Raw genomic sequence first — 20,371 nt, forward strand, 5'->3', positions numbered from 1 at the left:
TCATACACCCACGTACAATCGTAAACACTAGTCTACACAATAGTATGAGACAGAATTGCCACTGATTGTGAAAGGGGTATGACATTCATTGAATATTGATTTGTAGTTCGCTTTCTAATGTACTGTGGGAAAGAAAAGTGTTAAAATAAATAAAACAATTGACTATAGATTTGAAGAAGGCATATTCTCCGATGTCTGCCATGTGCTTTTAAAATTAAGTATTATGTTCTTGTCAAAATACCACATTATCTTTGGTATTTTTTTTTTGCTAACGCCCTGTTATAGGGGACTAGTCAAATATCTAGCACTAAGAAAAACTATAGGTTACAATCATAAAAAGCTACTCGACAGTAAATAGAAAAAACTCAACAGCATCGCACATGACTCGGAAATAGGAATCATCGGAACCAGCGAATTATCATCTTGAGATCAGAATTGATTGATTAAAGCTAAATTGATTTGGATGTACATTGTCATACATCACGTGACTTAAAAACACTTAGAAAAATAAACTAAAATCAAGTATTTATTAACATTTATTAAGGTTTTACAATGCTGTAACAATATCTTGCCCATTCTAAACTAAAGAATAACATCACGACCCTTTAACACTTGTTTACCCACTAGTACAACAAAACCAAATAATGAAGGCTGTATACCACTATCGAGTTGATTGACAATACGAACACGCCACTAAGTTTATTGGCGATAAGAGTCACATCCGCTAAGATAATGTAACCGTACAATGAAATGAAATGTTCGGCATCGAGGTTAATATTGTCATAGGAGTTACAGACTAGCGTTTTGTACGCGCATTCATTTTTGGAAGCGTTCGTTCCCTTTAAAATGCTACTCCTGCACTTCAAACTGCTGTTGTTTTGTACTTGTTTTCACGGGAGTTTTTGCAAACATTATAATAAAAATAACCATACCCAAAACAGCTTTAGAACCCAAGACCTCCAAACAAACCAATCGTAGCGTATTGGGCACCATAACCACTGCGCCACCGAGGCCATCAAATTCACTGTGTGCCGTTGTGCAGTTTTATTCTGTTTTCTATGGTGTGTACGATGACAGAGCTGCTAAATAATGTCGCGTAATAAACGCTTCTTTTGATACGTATTCGTAAGAACATTTCTGTGCCCATAAGCTCGATTCCATAGTTATATAGACTAACCACTTCTCGTTTGAGCGAATACACATGTACAAGAGTGATAACGATTTTTTTAAACGCGTAATGTATGGCGCGTGTGTCGATACGGTCGCGACCAAATATCGCTAGTCTGAAACCGTCTTTGATATTGTTATGGAGATAGATATGTATGTTCATGTCAAAGTTTGTAAGATAATATGAAGATTGAAAAGTGTGATTATTCGTTTGTGAACTTCAAGCAAAACTAGTTCTACTTGTGTAAAACATCACTTAGTTTTAAAAGTAAATAAGTTGTCACTTTATCACTTAAAAACTTTAAAATGAAAAACATTTAGTTACAGTAACCATTACTTTACAATCGCGCTTAAGACATTTACATTGAATTTACGTAAAAAATATCTTAGTGTACAAGTTGCGAGAGTTTACACTTGTTATACGTCTATATTAGGTACTTTTCGTTGAAAAATGTGTATTATTCTCTTTCAATTTTGTTTTTACTTCAATACGATCTTGTAAAACCTTCCTACGTTTCATCTAGACTTACATACTGAGGTATATTCAGCAGAAGCGTGTGCATGTCAGCTACCGTGGTGATCAAAGCATCACTGCGCTAATTGCGCTACTCAGTGACACTGCGTACTTTGAGATAGCGAGGCCGTTTCTCAAGAAAATTAGGCTCTATTCTTATACTAGTATATATGTACGAGGCTATTTATACTTTCTAAATGATTTTTTATGAGCTAACGTTAACTCTGCCCTCTATTACTCGGAATGAACATTGTTAATGGCAAAACGCAGGGGTATTTTATACACCTCTGCCTATACCTTCGGGTGTAACAGGCCTTCTATTATGTACATATTATTATGTTAACTTTAAATAAATCAGATTAAAAGGGAAAACGAAATTAGTTACGTGATAATTTCCACAAAATAAAAATTGTGATAGGAATAGTAAGCTCATTTCCTGTACCTCAATTCTCTACCACTATCGACTACCGACAACCGGCTAGCTATCGAAATTTTGACATCTAGAATGTACTGACAAAATGTTTCCTACGACACCCGTCAGAGGCGCTGATCAGATTTTCATACAAGATTTCTCGATGACAGGTCGGTTGTCGGTCGTCGATAGTAGTAGAGAATCGAGGCACAGTTGTGTTCCAGATTTGAATTTGGGACTTACTCCCTGTCGCAAGTTCAAATGCCACCTGTTATTGCGAGGCGCAGTGGTTAGTTAGTGGTCGCCAATCCTCAATCATTGCGTCGTGAAGTCATGGGTTCGATTCCCACACGGAACAATTATTTTTGCGATCCACAAATAGTTGCGACACATGAGCCAATATATACGCGGGAGTTGTTTCTTTAAAAAAAAGATCGTTCCAACGACTATAGCTTATTATGGCACCCGATTTCAAAATGAATCAACCTGACCTACTTACCAACACTACACAATTGAGAACAGTTACAAACAATTCACTCCTATACTCATCGTACTAGCGGAAGTAGACGTCTTTAACGAGCAAGGTGCTCGTCACTTCCGCTCTACTGAAACTATTGCTTTGAACTTGTACAGACGGTTAAAAACATGTTTCGTGAAACATTTTGGGGAGAGCAAAGATGGAAGCGCTTAATTTATTTTACTCTTAGTTTTTCTTTTTATTAACTAGAGAACATGCTTTAGAGAAAAGTTTTTGTAAGTGTGTAGAATCCTATTAAATAGTGTTCTTGTTAGACTGATGAGAAACACGGTAGGAAAACGTTGCCAAGTTTTTACTATAATTGACAATACCAAGAAAATCATAATAGCACTTTGCCCAACGTTAGAGTCTAATTGGATTTGGGTTCAATTTCCACCCGGAACAATTATTTGTGGATTTATAATTAATTATTCCGCGTCTGGTTGTACTTTGCGCCCGTTGTAAAAGTATCCGCGAGACAAGACCAATCCTAGTGTGTTAGTTGTCACTTAAAGAAAAAAAATTACATGTAATGACTAGTTAAATACGCACAATTTACCAATTTTTGTTTGGAACTTCATCAATAAAAATAACAAATCAACAATAATTACTTAACCCTCAAAACAAAAGCTACAAAAAGCGAAATAAAATAACGTAGCAATAATCTGTTATCGTCGGATACAAGTTTTAAGTGCGGCTGTAAAACTGATCGTAAAAGCAAACGCTTATGGCGAGATATTGCTGATAGATTGACTACGATACTGCCATTGTACGGTTATTTCTAAGTAATTAAAGGGCTTTAGGTAAAATTATTGACGGATTTGAAAATGTCAGTGGGATTTTTTATCATTTGTTCTTTAATTTAGTTAAAATCTACGGCATTTTAAGGATAACTACAAAGTTTAGTTTTAAGCAATATCTTTCAGAATTTAACAATGAATTTGAATTTCGTAGGCTACCGACGATTCTTTCGCCGCGCAAGAACGTTTTTAGTTTATATTTTTGCCTTTAATTTGGCGATAAATTTCGTTATAGTCTAACATATTTATAAAATAAAGACAATAGCACTTTTAGCTGCAAGCGCGCATTAAAATGATTCTTGCCATAAGAACAAAATTCACCAAAAAAAGAAAATTAAGAAAAATCATCTCTTCCACCTCAATAAAACTTCGCCTTTAATCCTAGATAAACACAAAGTACAAATAAATACAGGAGAGTATTTCTGTAAACCACGTCTAAAAAGCTTTCCCAAAGAATTCTACTAAGTAAACTCCTAAACAAACAGAAAGCCTTGAAAACGTTACACCAAATTTAGTAAAGGGACTTTTACATTGGGCAGTAACACTGCATATTTACATCTTAGCTAATGATACAAGAATTGATAGCCGAGCGGTTTCAGCAATTACTTACTTCACCAGTGATGTGAAATAATACATATATGTATTATAGACAATTGTCACGTAATTTAACGGTGAAAGAAAACATCACGATGTGGTCCGCCCGAGAAATATTTAAGGTATTTCGCAGATAAATAATAACATATTAATAAAAAATGACGTTAGACAATTCACACATGGTCATGTGATTCCAAACTATGCAGAACTTTTACTATGGTATCCAAATAACTGATAAACATTCTAATATACTTCTAAAAAAATATTATATAATAAATTACATGAAATATTTGATACATAAAGTTTTTTGTTTTCATCAGAACCCTGCAGGTTCATCATTTCAAAAGGTGTTTACTTTAAACGTAAGCCTTAGACTAATTAGTACATGTGTACGGTCTTTTTATTTTAGACAAAAATGCTATTAAAGATCCCATTACACTTATAAAAGAGCCTTTAGAAATGTAACATCCAATCGATGCGAAATAAAAGTCGATTACAACAAGCGCTTAATATTTTATGATGTTTGTGGCATTTTTACGATCAGCTCGAGGGTTGGTTTAGTAATTTACGCCCTGATTAATAATAAACAACCCCTAATGAAAGTTGTTTGATTGTTAGTTAGTAGGTCGTTGCGAATTAGCCCCTAAAAAGCTCTTAGTAATTTATATTTGGTAATTGCTCAGGTTTTTTTTCGTAAAAAAGTAATTGGGAGGGCATAAATGAGAAATTGTAATTATTGAAACAGGGGTATAACAAAAAATTGGTAAGTGAATATGACGGCGGTAGTAACTACTATTTATATACTATAACGACGCGCGACGTCCCATCATATAGCAAAAATATAAACCATAATTTATTAGGGAACGGCGTAAGTAATATATAACAAAAAAAGCTTTTTTTATTAACAAAACACAATAACCGCGGCAAAATTAAATCTATATTGCGGCAATTTTTAAAACAGCGGATATATCGTACAGCCAGATCCAAATTAATCATAAGTAAATCACATAGATACTTGTTCTCAGTGCACTCACAGCATAACGGCATCTGCATGGCTATAACTCACACCGCTAAGTCGAACACAACTCGTCTTAAAACCAAAAGTATCTTAAACAAAACTTCAAAATTTACTCGTAGCGATATCAATTTCAATTTAATAATTGAATAAAAAACTCTAATTCATATTCCTTTTGCCGTGCCAGTTTTTATATCCCAACTTGCAACTCAAAGGCGAAATTCGGTAATTTTATTGGTATCCTATGAATAACCGAGTTTACTTGAAGCGTCTTCGAGTTTTGTTCGGCTAATAATATTACAGTGTTTGGCCTTAACTAGATAATGCAATTTGTGTACGCGACCCAAGAACTTGCAAAGGAGGTTTTTCAAATCTCGTTCATGTTTTCAACGTGATTTTTAAAGAAGGGTATATTTTGTAATTTGATTATTTTTGCAGAATTTCTTTTGAAAGCAAAGGTGTGATTTTGCTTGTTAACTAAGTTTTTTTTTATTTTTTACTGTCTGGGGTATATCGAGTTCCTTTTTCAAGGCTAAGAAAGTCTCTAAAAATTCCAAAGTAGAATTAATATATTTTTGGCAAAATAATAAAAAATGAAACAAAAGATATGCAGAGGTCTCTTTGATACCACTATTACGGTCATTAGTGTAGTGTAATTGTGGTGCAATACATAATCCTACATTATCCGAAAAAATAAGCGGGCCCTTAAATATGCAATATATAATTTTACACTTGCATAAACGCTTAATACTAAACACAGACTACATTTTAACACACAACGTGTGACTCCCAACAAAAAAATACCACATCCAAAATCACCCTCATTTACTCCGGAAGAAACTTTCCTCAAAGGACGTACCATGGAAGTCTCAAATTTCAACTGTGCACACATACCGTATCAACAAACGGTCGTTCGTGTTCAACTGCACCATTCGTGCCGGGAATCGCGAAGTTCATTATTCCCATTGAAAACTGGCATGAAACAACTCCCGTTGACTTAAAACAGTAAGTAGACTTGGCAAAGCAACACAATTGGAAACATTGCCAAAATAATTACAGATCTTTTGCTAACAATGAACGGATATTGGAAAACTGTGTTACTATTGAACTACTTATTCAAAAAAAAAATATCGGCGCATTATTTGTACAAATTTAAAGCGCTACTGTAGGTTAAGTATATGCTTATAATTATAGGAAACTTCTGTCTGTCTGTCTATCGCGGTTTCACGCCTAAACCGCTGAACCAACTTTGAAGGAGTTCATTACGGAAACAGTTAAAAATCCGAAAATCGTAATTTACTTTTTTGCAATCATCAATCAGCTGATTATTTTATAATTCCTATTCTTTCAAGGCAACACACCTGGTAAACTGAAAGGTGTAGGCAAATGTAAATAAAATACACCCCATAATAACGTGGCCGGTAAATGATACTATTACCATTTCCCGGCCACGGCGTTTTTTAGGCTCGCCCCGTATTTCATTGAAACATAACATTGTTAATGTCGAAACGTGGGTGTATTTCATACATCTTTGCGTACACTTTTTCCTATAATAAATTTAACCCATTACTGTCCCACTGCTGGGCAAGGGTCTCCTCCCGTAATGAGGGAGGAAATAGGCCTGAGTCCACCACGCTGGCCAAGTGCGGGTTGGGGACTTTACATGCCCTCAATAAATGTATTAAACAAATTTGAGGCATGCAAGGTTTCCTCACGATGTTTTCCTTCACCGTTAGAGCATGTGATAATTATTTCTAATACACACATAACTTCGAAAAGTTATTGGTGTGTTGCCTTGGGTTCGAACCTGCGACCGCTTGCGTGGGTGGTGCCAACTTATACCACTTGGCTATCACACCTTTTCGTATAACAGGCGTGATATTATGTTTGTATGTAGAGTCTCCTGGGAAATATTTAGTTCGCAGAAACACACAGCACCTTAATTAGAACGTAAGACATCTACAGAACAATGTTAGCGCTTAAACGCTATTGTTCTAAGCTGAAATTAGCTCAGATTCTAATTATAGGGAATTGTAGTTAATGTTATGAGAGTAACACGAGTTAAATTGGAAATTTCATAATGAAATAATGGCGTATTCTCTGCTTCTGGATCTATTTAATGGTAGTAGACGTAATTAGTATTTAGTTATTGTTCCCTGGTCATATTATTACCAGGCTTCAGAAGTGTATTGAATGATATTTTCGTCTTCAAGGGCGTCGTTGTTTCGATATTTGTACAGATAGGTATTGACCCCACAACGTCTGCATAGTATGGTGACTACTTTGACTGCCATGCCTTAAAATTTTAGGAAATCATGCATAAAATCACGCCTTCTTCGACTGACTGACTTCAACGCGACTTGGTTTGATCCTTACAAGCTTTCTTTGCTCCATTCATAACCACACAAAAACGAAATCGAGCACCAATTATAAAGAGATCATGCATTAAAGAATCATCTTGTCACAAAGATATCGTTAAAAGTGTCAGCTATCAGGTCTCTTTATTGTAATTGAACCGAACAATGATTTCAAAAGCGAACACGTACACGGTACAATATTTTAAAACGGCAACAGGCACAGTTTAAAATAAATATTTCTACAGAAATACCGCTCCCGGAAATCAGCCAGATGAACGGAAACGTGAATTTTTGTGACACAATATTTTTAAAATTTGTTAAGTGCGCCACACACAGCGCGGTTGCGGGGCGGACGCGGCTTTGAACGAGAGTACGGTGGTTATAATACCGTTGTATGAACGACGGAAGAACTGCATTCGCTACAAAAAGCGTGCAGTACAGGTATTTGTAACTGCTGCTGCAGCAAGCAGAGTATTTGGTGAAGCGTAAGCAAAGAGAACGTGCCGCGCCACCGTCGTATCGTTTCGTCACCTACACTTATTTCCTACATCTCTTGTATTTATTTTCCTTTTATCCTCTCTCTGTTCTATATTCTGACTGTTGTTATGTTCCGACATACAAAGTTACCTGCAACATACTATACGCTCGCATTTTATTAAAAGAGTATGAACCGCGCGGCTCACACATTCTAAATGTCCCATCACGCACCCGTTGTCAGTGTGTTTCAGGCTTTACTATACGTAGTAGGTACGTACTTTTTGCGAATGTAGTTTTTGCGTTGCACTTAAAATGGTGTCACTGCGTTATTTTAGTTTGTATTTTTTGTTGCATTTTGTTTTGAGTGTGATGTTTGTGTTTCTCAAAGTAACAGCGGGCTGTTTAATGAGTTGTTGAAGTAATGTAAATTCAAGTAATCCTGTATAATTTAGATTACTTTTGACTTTTTGTAATAAAAAATCAACAATCTAATAATGAAAAACAAAGGTACAATGTTATTCAGCTAATTATGAATACTCGTCGTAACAGAACAGTTGCCTGATTGCATTATTCTATTAACTTATTCTATGCATATGCATGGTCACTGATATAATCTAAAGTTTGCATTTTGTATTGCCGTCACCAACCGCAATTCTTGCTGACAAGGCTCTCAACTAAGTTGTCGTACAATATACGTGTTTTATATTTACACAGACGCAAGTCTAATACCACAAACAGAAAAGCCATCAGCATTTCTCCACCCCGTTCCCAGTCGAGCCATTCAAAAAGAAGAAAAGTAAAGCACACCCAGAGCTCCCATTTAAACGGTCCAACAAAAATATTATTAACAGAAGTTAAGAAACACAATTTGTATGTTACAAGTACTTGTACACTTGTAAGGAACTTGTTAGAGGGAAGTGAACCATATATGATGTGAAATACGAACCAAGTGGGGAACTATTGCTTTCACGTATTTCAGTGTAGGGTGACTGTGTTTGTGGAGTATTTTTCTTCTGTATCATTTTATTCTGCTACTTTTTATTGCAAAAAATTGATGACATAGTGTTTGTTAGTTCCAGTTTACACAATGAAGTAATCGTTTCATTCTCTAAAGAATCTAAACCAATCTGATAAATAGTCAAAATTTTGGCTGGTTTAATTTCGTCCAATCATATTTTTTATTTAAGTTTACCAATAATTTGTGTGGCCAATTGGCTATAATTATACTTCAGATGATCAACGACCAATAGCGCTGGACTCTAAAATTATTTCATTAATTTTCCTTTCATGCCATTCGTCTTAAGTTTTTTCTCTTTCTTTCAAAAGTTGGCCAACGATCTTTCAGCATCTTCAAATCCTCCAAAACCTAGCGGCAAATACATCAAAAGTGTGTTTATTCACTAAATTTGCAAAAGTTAAAAGATGTTACGTAATAATATATCCTTCTTTTAGATTCTTTTAACATAGTCACCCTACGCACAGACAATAATACAATTACCTCACACGAACTTAGTTGCAAGTTAAATGCTCAAAGGCGGCAGATGGTAACTCGATGCGCGATACGTTTCACTTAATTCGACTCCCAGTTGAGGCCTTTTAGCCCCCGGAGCGGTATAATGTTTTTTCTAGAAACTTCGAGTAACACTTAGGGAAAAAAGTTTTTATTAAATGTTCCCGAGAAGTGTTTAAGAAAGTTTTGTATAAAGTAATTGCGGGTTTTATTGAACTTGTTATTTGTACGTACGGATTTTTTTTCTTTTGAGATGAGGATTTTGGGTTAAGAGAATTTAGGTTAGGTTTTTGTGGTTTGTGAATTTGCGAAATTTGTTTGTGAAATTTTAAAAAGTAATATGGTTATATTATTATAATGTGTCAAAAGCTGACCATCAATATAAGCTCGCGTAGAAAATAGGCTGTAAAATTAATTCCACCTCATTCCGAGTTTACTAGTGCAACTATGTAGAAAAATATCTATGTTTATTTTCATACCAACTTGTTTTATTTTGTCCTATACATATAAAAACAGACACAAACTTTCGCATTTATAAATATAGATAGAAACCAAATCGTAGTTGTTATAAGTCAGTATAATACTGACAGATGTGCACTCCTAAACCAGTTTGAAACAAATACCCTAACGCATGTTTCATGTGTGAAATCATCTCAATCTGTCCTTACACTACATACCAATCTAACCTTGTACACAAATACATAAATAATGGCACGTAATCCAAACGACATTGGTAATACCGATATGTTTACGCTTCGGGATAGATATTAGCATTTTTGTACCTCCTACGTATTTTGTTGACAAAACATCTACATTAAACGGATTGGTATGTCCGGTTGACTAACCTACTCGGCGCGAACAGTAGACAGAAACGAAAAATATTGCTCAGAAATATGACTATTTGACCTTATTTTAATACAATAGTTTATAAGTGATTACCTTGTCCACGAAGAGTTTCCTCCCTTATATCGACAGTTAAGGGATGTTTTTTTTTAAATCAACAAGTTTTATTTTAATCGGGAGAGAGACGGGTTTTTGATAAATGTTGATAATAATCATTTCATCAATTTAGCTGTGAAAACATTATAGATGTACTAATACATTTTTGAATTTACAATTATCAAATATGGAAAGCAAATAGTTTAAAGGCGTTAATCGCAACTAAACATTTATTTTATAACTAACTCTTCTTTAAATTTGCACTCAAACTAAGCAGTAGATATACCCACTTTAGTACCCGGGAACAAGATCTCAAAACAAACATAACAGTTGCAAAAATCCACAAAATATCATAAAATATTCGTCTTACGTTCTATTAAAGTAGACCTCTAAAGATGAAACGAATTCCTCTAGTCTAGTAATGCAGGTGTGAGTAATAACCTAGGTGTTACTGATTAATTGATAAATGTCTTGCAGTAAATCTTAGTGACGCGCGCGATTGCACCGGTAATGCGTTGCCAAGACGCTCTGGCAATGATTATATTATTATACTGTCATAACTATTCGTATTTAGTTGATTTAAGGTTAGTGAAGAAGAAATAAATGTACTTGTTTTCGTTTATTTTATTTTTATGTATTATACCAATGACTTTTCGAAGTTATGTGTGTATTAGAAATAATTATCACATGTTCCAACGGTGAAGGAAAACGTCGTGAGGAAATCTTGCATGCCTAAAATTTGTTCAATACTTTTATTGAGGGCATATAAAGTCCCCAACCCGCACTTGGCCAGTGTGGTGGACTCAAGGCCTAGCTCTTCCTTCATTACGGGAAGAGACCCTTGCCCAGCAGTGAGACAGCAATGGGTTAAATTTATTTATTTATTATCATAATATTTATTTTGTCGAGATTGATAGCATGGGATCTTAGGTTTTTCAATTTTATAGCTAGGTATTATTGTTGTATGATCGATGATTGTATTGTATTAATATATTGCAATATTACTAGATACTACGCTAATTACAAAATTCCAATTGAAATCGATGTATGCGAGCGTTAACTGAGCAAAATTATTGACAGCCCTTATTGCACTTTGGCAACTATTAGCTTGAACTTACAAAACTGTTATTTTATAGACAGGCATTTTAAAGTCTCATATTACAATAACTATAAATTTAAAAAATCCCTAGATATTATACTTAACTATTTTTTTCACACTTTTTAAATATTGGCTATTTAGGTTAAGCCGTTAACGGCTTAACTGATTTTCATGAAACATGTCTAAGAACAGTCGCCCATAAGTAACCTTTTTTAAAAAAAAAAACTATATCAAAATCACTGCATCCGTTCGGGAGTTATGATGCTACAGACACACACACACACACAAACACGTCAAACTTATAACACCCCCTGTTTAGCACGGTGGACTTAATCCCATATCACTTCTAAAGGCAAAGCTGTAATAACGATTAAATTCACCTAAGTGGTTGATCCGTTCATTCATATTCCTCAAAAAATTACAAGAAAACCCCCTCAACAGTACTAGTGTAAATCCGATTCACATTGATTGCCAACATATTTCCGTATTATAGTTTAATTTTTACAGTCTGCGAGGCCGCTATGTCGATGTTTAATCACTTGGCACTGAACCAAAGACAACTGTCTCTTACAAAGTGGTAATTTCGGTCCACTTTACTATTAGACTATAGTTCTTAGGATATAAGGAAGCAGTTGAATTGTATTTATTTTGGTTTGCAATGTGTTGAAGAGTACTTGGCGTGCAATAAGCATGTCGTTGGGATAGTTTGTAATGAGTCTCGTATCAATTTTTTTTTTACAAAAATTGTGTGAACGTAATTTAATTTTCGTATTTGTGTCTTAAAACTTTCTTTCAATTTTGCTGAAAATATGATTTCTATCACTTAACAATCAGTTTTGCGAAATATATTTTTTATTTTAATAATAGTGTATTATTAAAGTGTTTATGGATAAGAGCCCGGATGGGGGAAAGTAAGCATAGGTTAAATACACATTTAATGATGATACAGCATCGTTTTCATCCGGGATCATCATCTCACTAATCGTTTTTATTAACAATTACTAAACAATCGATTTGAGAACAACTGTCTTGGCATTATTGTAGTTTTTAGGCCTATCCTGTAGTCCGTACATATCCGAACACAGCACTATTTTTAGCTTAGGCCCATATTCTACGATAAGTAAAAAAATAATTTAGTTTTAAAATGATTTGCTATAATTTTATTCGTAACCTTCACTATCTACCTCTATAAAATTGCGCACGACTCTGTCCTACGATTGATATTAATAAACGTCTATTTATATCCCTCAGTATTTATATAGAGGTGATGAAACCACGCGCATAGTGCGCAGGTGAGTCGGAAGTGTGTTGTGCCAGCTCTAGATGCCCGCTGAGTCAGTGGCGCACCTGAGGTCCGAAGTTCAATTCCGAGTTATGTAGTAGGTGTTTTGATATTTGATACTCGTATTATTATTATGCTTAGTAGATTTAATTGTGATGATACTTTTTTCATATCTAGATCAATAAGCTTTATTTAAACAATAATATTGTAACGTTTTTCTTGGACCTGGCTTGAAGTAAAGAGAATTTGATTTGTGCTTTTAAGTTTAAAACCTTGAACTTGAACATTGAATAAAAAATAATTAGAAAGAGAGACGTTTCTAAGGATCTAACCAAATGTCATTCTCTGGTCTCTGCCTACCCCTTTGGGAAATAGGTATGATTTTATGTTTGTATATAATAAAGAAAAATATAATTTTCGTCATGATTTCATTTCTGCAATAAACATAACATTTATTCCATTCATAACTTAAAGAATAGAGGGTGTAAAAAAATATATAGAAACTTAAACCGAAGTTTCGCTAAAATGTCCTAATAACTCAACATCTTCTATTCAGAGGCTGATCATGCGGGAATTTCACTACATAAAATCTGAATTTGGCGCCAAAAACACCTAATGTGCACACTCCAAGAGTAAGGATTCGTTTTAAAGTTTCTCGCTTATGAAGGAAAAATAAACTTATTAAAATCTAGCTAGCTTCCAATTAGATAATCAAAAGTGTGCAGAAACCTCGAGTCAGCCATAGAAATCTCTCAAAATTCTATATTTTAAAATAATACACGATTTCGCGTTACTCATTTTTGTATTTAATTATTTCGTCTGACGTTAAATAATCGTCATTTAATGTATAAGTGTAAAAAGGCAATGGTATGATTATTAAAAATGTCGTGCAAGATTTTTCATACTGCAACATTGCAAACCTTAGCATATAAACGTCAAATTACAGTATCTATACAGTACAATCTTTGGAAGATTTTAGCTATCTATTAAACGCGTGCACTTAATCACCCTACCCTACATAGGTGTAAGAAACTCAATCCATCTAAATGAACCTTAACTATCAAAAAAAAAAAAATACAATAAATCTTACCTCCCAGCCGAAAAAGTAGAAGCATGTTGTCTATTCTCACATCCACTGCTATTTTGCAACACTTTGGCGGCGCACCTGTGAAAAACACACTACTTAAATACATGTATAAGTCATTAGTGATAATGTTTGAGAAATTGTACAGGTGTTTAGATAAATCTTTTCTTATGGATCTATACTCTCTGCTATAGCCCTAGAAAAAGTATTGCATGGATTTTTATACGGTTTCTACCAAGAGATGGAATAACCATATTATTATTAACATTTATAAACTAACGTATTAAGGGCCGTAAAAAGCTTCATGGCATATTTCAGTTGCTAAAGGGTTGACGTTTTGAAAAAAAAACCCGGGACCTGAGTACCCTGGGTTCTGCAGAGACGTATTTTGGATCCAAAATTCCCGGGGAACAAAAACCTATGAGCAAAATTTTATCAAAAATCGCGTCGGTATCTAATCAATAAAAGCGTAGAAAACACACTGACATTAATAATAATATTCGCATGGATTATTCTAGTAAACTTTTTAATGTAGTCAGGCAAGCAGCCCAGTAGTTAGTAAAGATTTGTGCAAATTGGGTGGAAGAAGGTAATTTGTAGACATTATCAAAAAATATGACAGTGCTGCGATCGAGTTTAAACTAAACAAGCGGGATCTTTATAATAATCCCACTACAATTTACCAAGAATATAATTCCGGTAATTTTATCGTGAAACCTCATAACTATTATCTGTTTCTCAATTAACTATTATCTATCATAATCATTTCTGATAAGCCTTTAAATATTAATTTGTTAATCAAAACGAGAGCAATTCCCTGAAGAGAAACTTATACTTAATTATTATCGGAATAGATTATGGATGGAGATTGAGACGAAAACATAATAATACGTACTTAAAATTATAGTATTATATGTTTTTATGATAGTTTTACTAGTTAGTTTAAAATTTAGAGATTCCCTAAAGTTAGTATCAGATATTTTCTGTATACAATTGTAAATATTCTAAAATCTTAATCGTCAATTGGTGAAGCAATAGTTGAATAACAAATTTTGGATACTAAAAGAATTAAAAAAGAGCTGATATACCGTTCTGTTATATAACTCAAAAAATTACATCTCCGATGCAATAAAAAAAATGTAGTTACAAGAAATACTACGAATGCAGCCGAATTTTCAAATTATTTTTATCACTAGTTAATGTTGTTGTGAAATTGCCCGTCTTATTACAAAATAAGGCTTTACCAACAAAAACTGTAAACAAACAAATTCTAAATATAGACAACAAAATTACCTATTAATTTTCAATCAACATTATCTAATTTGATAATTAAATATTCCTTTATGTTACACGATTAATCTTCCTCTTTGAGTCAAAGTTGCGTGAGTGCGTAAATTAATTTGCAAACATAAAGCGTGTACTCGGGACATGTTTAGTTGTAATTATAATAACTAATAGCTAGGTAGAGTTTAGATTAACGAGAATTGCTTAATGTTCATTTGAGTAATGAGACTATGAACTTGGGACTTTTTTTACTATTTGATAAACATTATTTGACGTGAACGCACCTCATGCTGATGTAAGAGTGCTCAGTGCAAAGGCGTGGAGAAGTATTTATTTGTGTGTCCTAGCTAAAATATAACCAAAAAACTTAAATATAAAATGAAAGAATCTATAAATTAGTAAAGCAATCGCTATACTTCGTATTATATTTATAACAGACTTTTTTAATACAACTTCCACATTCGTATTTAGCCCAAACTTATGCTGGCACAATTATTGACTATCATGTTTCCCAATCAAATGGCTGTACGACAGTTCATCTAACTAAATGATCATTAAATTATTAAAGATATGGCTGTCATTTGTAATCTTAGATAGTTAAAGAAACTCTTTTAAAGTTCTTTTAAGCTGTCTTAAACTTTTTAAGTGTTTAAAATGTTAGAATAGAAAGGGATTGTCAAAACGATATTAAAATTTGTTATCATTTTGAACTTTTAAAGTCCCCAATGTTCTGTTTGATTTGAATTCGTAAGTTTACTGTTAAAATGCGAAATTGTTCATAAAATAGAAAGATTTGCTTTTAACTATCTATTTTTTACGACTCAATAACAATGGAGATAGGAATTTGTTTGCTAATCCCTCTTTTATTGCTAGAGAATTGTTTTAGTAGATTATAAATAATTGTCACGTACAAGGCTAGTGCTGCAAGCCCTAGGATTTGTATACAGTTTTTGAAGACATTTCGATTATAGGATAGTTTGATGGAGATACCATTTTGTGTAGTAGTAAAATAAGGTTAAGTTTCATGACTTATGATAAGTGATATATTCTATATTCGTAGCTAAAGTGACAGCAAAACAATACCATCTACTTATTTTTGTCTTTACAACATGAAATCATGACAAACCAGGAGCACGATTTTCAACCACTGTCGATTATCGGCAATGAAAATCTGATCAGCGCCTCGAGCAGGCGTCGTAGAAACTATTTTAACAGTACATTTTAAATGTAAATTATTCGATACTCGACAGTATCGACTGTAGAGAATGGCGCTAGGGTCGTGACAAAACAGTCGTGATCCGCTAAACTGACCCACTTTATAAACTGAATTAAAATTGGGATTTTCCGATTCGCTATTAGATCTGAATCAAAGCTAAGTATGCCTTATTTATCTTTAGTGACAATTTGTATTTATGTATTTTGATGAACAAAGTTTGAAACTTGATGTTGGATGATAAAATTGGAATTGTCAGTTTAGGTTTGTAAAGTTCCCTTGTTTATTTATATAAGGAAAGAGATTAACAATTTAAAACTAACGCGACTTGTACACATAATATTATAGAGCAACGGGTCTTGAACCCGATTGAATTGATTTAAGACCCGTTGCATTATAATAGTACAGAAAGAGATTTGTTTAAAACGGAAACATATTATACATATAGAGGTAGAATTTTAAGGTATACTAATGCGTTACGAGTCATGAAAAGTAGTTTTGAATATTTAAAAGACTTGGGATTACTAACTAATCTCGTTTGCCGGCTATAGACCTATTATTTTTACATTTCTCAATAGTTGTCCGTACGCCCTGCTGGTCTGCCTGTTATATGGTAATAGGTACATTCCAAAATCGTGGGATCATTCATTCACCTTTGGTGAAAAGCATGACTTTGAAATGAGCCTAAGTCCAAAGTCACCATACTTTATTCCATTGCAATTTATAACGTGACGCGTTAGCATATATTTCTCGTTCAAATGTTTAGACACGATTATTGATGGTGCTTATTGTACCACATACAAATTATAACCACAACTGAAATTGAATAGAACGGTATTTCTAATTTTAGACTATGAATGGATGCATAGAATTTATTAATAGTTTGTGTTTTTGTCTACTTCCGCTTGTAGTGATCAATGTTTGATTTTTAATAGATCTCTGCATTACTAATTTTACCTAAATAAATTATGTCTTATATTTATTAAATTATCTGCACTATTGCAGTGGTTTGGTTAATTTATACGGCACATAATTATACTTTTGCAAATGTTTTTTATCGGTATTTTGTCTGAATGTTATTAAGCTCTGATTCAGTACCGAATATCCAGTTAGCAAAGAAAAAGAAATTATAATTATTAAGATCTTTCTATGATTATAACTGTCTTTAAAAAAAAGAACTCTGAAGTCTCAGGATTCTGAAACTCTGATCTTTGAAACGAATCCAAAAACCAACAATTGCAAAGCTAAAGGCTATTTTAAAAAAGATACCAATCATATAAACGTAGCCATTATTGACAAATCAAGTCCAATCATATTTACTTTCAGTCCTAGACTAGTATTATCATAGGGGCTAAACTAAAACATAAGTTTAATTTAACGCAGACTTTACTTCAAGTTATTATTTGACTACAATATCAATTGATTGGGTCGCTATTTGACTTCAATGATTCGTACGTGTTTACAAAGATAATTAACAATGGTTTGTTTAGGATTTGTAGACAGTCTTGCGATAGACAATCTATGTGTTGATAAACAATGCATTTTTAACCTACTGCAGAAAAAATAAAGTAGTTTTCGATTTGTTTTTTTTTTATAGTTGTTACCTTTACTTTATAAGTTTCATCATTTGCAATTTTAAGAAATGGAGGGAGAGCTTGTTGCCATATCACGTTATAAAAAATAGGTGGATCGAACTAATCATTAGGTGATAACCAGGCATTACATTGCCGCCTAGACTTAGTTATACCAAAAGAAACTCTTTCTTTGTTGGCTATCCAAATACCTGTTTAGGAAAACAGGTATATGGTTCTATTATTAATTTGAATGTATAAATTTAATGAATTTATTCTCTCAGAGATCATTCAATCTCAGATCGAATTAATTTTGTACGCGTCACAGTAACATACTTTGACATAAAATGCTGTGCTAACGACGTAAGATTTCTTACTTAAAAACAAGACTCACATGGCAAAAAAAAACTCAGCGCAGTTTAACTTATTCTTGAACACGAATTACAATATTAAAAAGTAATATGTAACATTTTATAACATCATCAAACTAAAATAAAAATCAAATCCAAAAAAGTCTACAACTTGAAATTAAAATTCCCATTTAACAAACTAAAGTACAAAAAAAACTACATATTACAAACAAATATTTTGCCAAGTATTGAGTACATTTTCTCCCGTTGAATCAGAACTCTTATTCTAAATCCCTTGACCCAGTAACGCAGTACTTTCCATGACGCAAACATGTTACGTTCACTCGTTGTTAATGAGCAACGCTTTTATATTGAAACTTTTCACACTTTTACGTAGCTGTTTAATTATTTTTTTCTTGTTTAAATTGTGTGGATTAATTTTAAAATATGTTTAACTAAGTTTTATTGCTTATTTTTTATTATCTCTACGTTTATCTATGGGAAAAGAAGACGTGATTTTATCTATGTATTTCGGTATTATACTAATTAATAAAAACCTAAAATAGTGTTAAAATCTCTCCTCAGTTAAGTATTTTATTTTTTGTATGAACACGTGCTATTATTTCGTGGTTAATTTTGATTCTAGCCGATGATTGTACGATATATGTTAAACGATCCTTTTTAATTTAAACGCAAAAATCTTCGAATGTTATCGTATTATTATAAAGATTTTTGGCTATTTTCTTTAAACATTTCATACTGTAATAGCTCATCATATCATAGCTCGGTACTTATTCGCAAATAGATTACAGCTGTAGTATTACATACTTTATATTATGTTTTACGGTTCAATCAATCTTCCATTATAATTTTAATCGTGAGAATGTTAGTTTGAGAGACGAGATCATGAACAGTTAGTAACAGTGTTAGTTAAATATAAATAAAATGTTAGAAAGAACAATCTTAAAATAGACATGTCGCGCCTGGGCACTCTCCAATTTCACACAAAACAAAAAAAGAAACTTGTCACACAATAATTATCACATATCGTCACTATGTCACTAACACTTAATTACAACCATAAACACACTAAATTAAATTAAAAAAATCCATTTTTTAAATTTCCGCACGAACGTTTTGGCAATAAAAAAAAATATTAATAAAAAAATGCGTTTGACAGATTAACTTTTGGCGGGAAATGAAATCGATTATGTTTTTTTTTTATTTCAACTTTTTAATTGGTAACTTACTGTAGTGCGCGCGCCTAACGCAAAGATACTAATTCTATTCAGACCATCGCGTTTCGTTCGCTAAATTCTAAAAAAAGATAGCCACTCATTCGAGTGGAGTGCGGCATTACATATCGGGACGTCATTGTAGTTTTTTTTTTACGTTTAGTGTCAGCGCGTCTAGTTTAAATTTAAAACGCTAAGGATATTGTGTCATTGCAAATAGGTTATTGGTGCAATTTATTTGTAAACACATCATAAAAATTTTTTGAATGAGACATGAGTGTATTTCATAGAAATTATGTTTTATTAGCTCATTAAAGTTGATGTGTTTGCTAAAATGATTATTAGATAGTTTGACGATGATGATAGATTTATTCTTATCATTTGAAGCGCTTCAAACGTTTTTGATGTATAATTCGTTTATATGAATTGTTTCGTGGTAAAAAATCGATAGAATCAGTAGATTTGTCGGTGTGTTAGTTCTGTATTTTCATGCATGTACAATCAAGGGTTTTTTTTGCAAAGTAAAATTGCTAGATGTATGAATAGACCATTAATATCGCGGCACAGTTAAGTAGGTGGGTATTGGATTGTTATTAACTTTTAAAGTAGCCTTATCTATCGCCGTAAAACATTATTCTAGAAACAATTATGATATTTCTGACTGCACAAAAATATTTGGAAAATCGGTTTTTGACAATCAGACGGAGACGATCAGTCAGTGTTTTTAACAGATACTTCAAACATTCCAAACCCATCCTTTCGATAAAATTGTTTTACGTCAACAGTTATTTATTTCTACTAAAGTATTTTTTTTAGTTTTCGGTCTTACATTGTCTTCATCAATAAGGCAGTCATTTAAAAATATGCATAATATCTCAATGCCTGAGATAAATGTTAAATGACTGGTATAAATAGTTGTTTATCCGGCTTGGCAGACAAAGATATTTCGAA

At 33.1% G+C, this 20,371-nt stretch overlaps 1 protein-coding gene across 2 annotated transcripts in view; it reads right to left on the minus strand.

Moving 5' to 3' along the window:
- tn (tripartite motif containing protein thin) overlaps positions 1-19,497 on the minus strand; it is a 107,698-nt gene extending 88,201 nt beyond the window's left edge. The window contains exons 1-2 of one of the 2 annotated variants that reach the window (XM_076121989.1): positions 19,436-19,497; positions 13,774-13,848 (exon numbers count right to left, since the gene is read on the minus strand). The gene's annotated coding sequence lies outside the window, so the exon portion shown is untranslated. The remainder of the gene's footprint in view (positions 1-13,773; positions 13,849-19,435) is intronic. The other variant, XM_076121992.1, reaches the window with a different exon arrangement.
- Between the last annotated feature and the right edge of the window lie 874 nt (positions 19,498-20,371).

The sequence above is a fragment of the Anticarsia gemmatalis genome, chromosome 13 (assembly GCF_050436995.1).
Source record: "Anticarsia gemmatalis isolate Benzon Research Colony breed Stoneville strain chromosome 13, ilAntGemm2 primary, whole genome shotgun sequence".
Lineage (NCBI taxonomy): Eukaryota > Metazoa > Arthropoda > Insecta > Lepidoptera > Erebidae > Anticarsia > Anticarsia gemmatalis.